General features: G+C 44.2%; 1 non-coding gene across 1 annotated transcript; it reads left to right on the top strand.

Moving 5' to 3' along the window:
• Window positions 1–220: 220 nt before the first annotated feature.
• Trnat-ugu (transfer RNA threonine (anticodon UGU)) lies at window positions 221–294 on the top strand. The gene has a single exon. It is a non-coding gene; the product is annotated as a tRNA-Thr (tRNA).
• The last annotated feature ends 4,213 nt before the right edge of the window (window positions 295–4,507 follow it).

Below are 4,507 nucleotides of genomic sequence, written 5' to 3'. Positions count from 1 at the left end.
ATATAGTTAAAGGCTAGCCGGCCATTGACCTTCGTCTGCGCGAATGCTCACAGGTTGCCCGAACTCCTACGGTATCGTCACCTTAGCTGACGCGAGTAATGAGTGGATGGGCAAATACCTATTAGGAACATTACTAATGTAGATTGTGGTCAGTTGGAAATGTGGGTCGCACGGGAAGCGTGCAAGGGATAAGTCCCTACAGTCGCGCTATTCATCTGTGTCCTCGGTGGCTCAGATGGACAGAACGTCTGCCTTGTAAGCAGGACATTCCGGGTTCGAGTCCCGGTTGGGGAACACATTTTCAGCTGTCCCAATTGAGGTATATCACGAACACCTGTCGGTAGCTGTGGGTTTCGATTAATTATTCTAGAGAAGCTGCACGGTCATCAATGGCATATGTTCTTTCGAGAATAGCTACTATCTTCATATAAAGATGTATCTTTGCTCTGCACCGTGTTGTATCTCTCGATTGCTCGCGGAATTTCGACCTGTGTCAGTAAATCGGGACGCTGGCGGCCAAAATTCAGTTACGGAACCGCGTGCTGTCCAAATAGCATCACCCTTGCTTCTGCTTCTTGTTCGGCTGGGTGTAAAGTAGGCGCTTGTCTCGTGTGGATCGAGATGGCTACTTTCAATATGACGTGCAGTGGAATTGGTGAGATCGTACCTGCTCCGCCTGGTAGCGTTTCACTTACCGTGATGGAATTTCACGTATGCTGTGAATCTCTGTTCAGTCAAACTACCATTTCGTGTTGCGTCTTCATTGATTTGCTGAGAGAACTTAAAATGGTTTGATTTCACCTGAGCACTTAGAGGCCTGTATCCAGTGATTGCTCATCCATCCGCTGGCAAATATTGTGGCATTTGTGCCACATCCCCGCCCACGTTTATTACATTCTCGTTGCTCTGTTCTAATGCACAGTATAGTAAGATTTTGTTGCGGGAGGCTAGCGTGTAGGTAGGGGGATAAGGCACACTCAACGACCGACGCGCCAGATGGTCACATAGCTTGAGAGCTGCCAGCCGAGCAAAAGCCACAACGTACTCGGGCAGAGAAAGGCAGTGGGAACTCCCCTGGCACACTGGGGTCCAAGAAGCGAATCTTTTATTAGTTATATATTCTATGCAAATATTAACATACAGCTCCAACCGTGCTGATGACGTCACTTGCACTGAGAAATTGTTATTGATGATTTTAGTAATACCCATTTAATCAGGTAATGCTAACTACAAATTTTAGTTACTGTCAGTGCTTAACTGATGTAAGGGGTGGACCGACCACAAATGTGCCCTGAAAGGGCAGGCGCCAAACTGTTAAGAAAGTTCACTAGCCAGTCTACAATTAGTTTTAGAGGTGGCAACTTGCGGACCAGAGTGTGAAGCGCAACCCCGCGTAAAGACGGAATTAACTGTTAAACTTGCTGATGTTAAGATCGTGTGAAGTATCGTTGTGACTTTTCTGATGTTCAGGTACCAACGATTAATGACCGGGAATCTTAATATGTATATTTCTACATGTACATGGATACTCTGCAAATCACATTTCTAAACATTCATGGTGGTTTCTGTTTGTTCTATATCGTGTCTCCCAACCACTTTCGCGCAACGACGCTCTGAACGTGTTTTTTAGGGAAGGTTTTCATGGAAGGTGTTGGATTTGCCTGACACCTTACACATTTAAGTGCCTGGCAGAGGGTTCATCGATACAACTTCACAATTCTTTATTATTCCGTTCTCGTATAGCGTGCGGAAAGAATGAACACCTATATCTTTCCGTATGAGCTCTGATTTCCCTTATTTTATCGTGGTGATCGTTCCTCCCTATGTAAGTCGGTCTCAACAAAATAGTTTCGCATTCGGAGCAGAAAATTGGTGATTGGAATTTCGTGAGAAGATTCCGTCGCAACGAAAAACGCCTTTCTTTTAATGATGTCCAGCCCTATTCCTGTATCATTTCTGTGACACTCTGTCCCATATTTTGCGATAATACATAACGTGCTGCCTTTCTTTGAACTTTTTCGATGTACTCCGTCAGTCCTGTCTGGTAAGAATTCCACAACTCGCAGCAGTATTCCAAAAGAGGACGGACAAGCGTAGTGTAGGCAGTCTCCTTAGTAGGTCTGTTACATTTTCTAAGTGTCCTGCCAATAAAACGCAGTCTTTGGTTAGCCTTCCCATTACATTATCTATGTGTTCCCTCTAATTTAAGTTGTTCGTAATTGTAATACCTTGGTATTTAGTTGAATTTCCGGCTTTTAAATTAGACTGATTTATAGTGTAACCGAAGTTTAACGAGTTCCTTTTAGCACTCATGTGGATGAGCGTACACTTTTCTTTATTTAGAGTCAACTGCCACTTTTTGCACCATTCAGATATCTTTTCTAAATCGTTTTGAAGTCTGCTCTTGAACGTCTGATGCATTTATTAGTCGATAAACGACAGAGTCATCTGCAATGAACCGAAGACCGCTGCTCAGAAAGTCTCTCAAATCGTTTATATGGATAAGGAACAGCAAAGGGCCTATGACACTACCGTGGGTAACGACATAAATCACTTCTGTTTTACTTGATGACTTTCCGTCAATTACTACGAGCTGTGACCTCTCTGACAGGAAATCACAAAAATGGTTCAAATCTCAATGAGACATAACATCTATGGTCATCAGTCCCCTAGAACTTAGAACTACGTAAACCTAACTAAGCTAAGGACATCACACAACACCCAGCCATCACGAGGCAGAGACAATCCCTGACCCCGCCGGGAATCGAACAGGAAATCACAAATCCAGTCACATAACTGAGACTATATTCCATAAACAAGCAATTTCACTACATGCCGCTTGTAAGGTACAGTGTCAAAAGCCTTCCGGAAATCCAGAAATACGGAATCGATCTGAAATACCTTATCAATAGCACTCAACACTTCATGTGAATAAAGAGCTAGTTGTGTTTGACAGGAACGATGTTTTCTAAACCCGTGCCGACTGTGTGTAAATAGGCCGTTTTCTTCGAGGTACTAACGATAGACTGGTCCTCCGAATATTTTTTTTTATATTTTGGCTTCAATAATAGAAGTAAAGCCAGAGGCATCCTTATACACCGTAATTTCAATTTTAATAACACTGAATTCTTTCCCATTTTCCACTCCATTATGCACTGTTTCCTGCTTGCACGTCAGAGACTGCGGCCAGCGGAGAAGAAACCAATTGGGGCGACAGCTGCATCTTTACAAGACGAGAGGTACGCAAGTTGCCTCCCGTAATGCGAGGATAGTGAGTGTGGTCATTATTTACTGAAATCCACCGTATCTGTTAAACCTCGCAGTTCTTTTTCGTGGGAAAGTTACATTCATTGTCCATCATGAATAAAAATGGTTCAAATGGGTCTGAGCACTATGGGACTTAACATCTGTGGTCATCAGTCCCCTAGAACTTAGAACTACTTAAACCTAACTAACCTAATGACATCACACACATCCATGCCCGAGGCAGGATTCGAACCTGTGACCGTAGCAGTCGCGCGGTTTCGGACTGAGCGCCTAGAACCGCGAGACCACCGCGGCCGGCCCCTCATGAATACCTTATTACATGGATCTCTCTCATAAAAGCCCGGAAAATATTTTTTCTAATATTCTTTCGTGGGTTCGTGAGTGGTTATGTAAATGTGTGACTTTAGACGTCGATGTACTGACATATTTTATTCTCTCATGGGGGGCTAACCATTAAGCATAAGTATGAGGGATATATTTTTTACAAGCTCAGTCTCTCTGGAAATTAAAACCAAAGTGAAAATCCGATGTGCACACGTGTTGCGCAGTGTCGCAGATACGTCCGTCGATCGCGTCACTTTTCAGTTTTGAGTGCACAGTGAGTACGTAAAGATGCCTAGAATAACGGAGGCTCCCTCCATGTGTGAAGTGTATACTGTCATTCGATTTCTTCGTGCTGAGGTGCTCTGCCTGACTTTCACGCAGCCGGCATAACTGGCCTGAGTGATTGCAAAGTGAGGCGGTGGCGCAGGAACTTTGAAGCATGACTTACGGATGTTCATGTTGCAGGAGTCAGGGAAGGAAGTGAATGTCAACAGATGTTGTTCAGCGAGTGGATCAGGCGATTAGAGAAAATCGTCTAGGAAGGACAATTCAGAACATGGTATTCATGACAATGCTCGGCCACACACTGCATCTGGAACAAAGACCCTCCTCCAGTGTTTTATGGGAAGTGTTTGATGAAAAGCGAAGACGAATGTTGTCATTGTCCTTCTTCATGGCAATGTTCGGCTACACACTGCAGCTGCAACAAAGGCCCTCCTGTAGAGATTTCGATGGGAAGTGTTTGACCACACACTGTGTAGCCTGAACGTGGTTCTCTTTGATTTTCATCCCTTTTCTCACATGAAACGCTCGCTATCAGTACATTTTTTTCGCACAGTGAACTGCAGACTGACATAGAGAATTGGCAGAAACTGCATGCGGCTGCCTTGTACGACGAGGGTGTTGGGAAGTTGGT

Source organism: Schistocerca gregaria, chromosome 2, assembly GCF_023897955.1.
Source record: "Schistocerca gregaria isolate iqSchGreg1 chromosome 2, iqSchGreg1.2, whole genome shotgun sequence".
NCBI classification, from domain to species: domain Eukaryota; kingdom Metazoa; phylum Arthropoda; class Insecta; order Orthoptera; family Acrididae; genus Schistocerca; species Schistocerca gregaria.
This window is presented reverse-complemented; position numbering and strand designations above follow the sequence as displayed.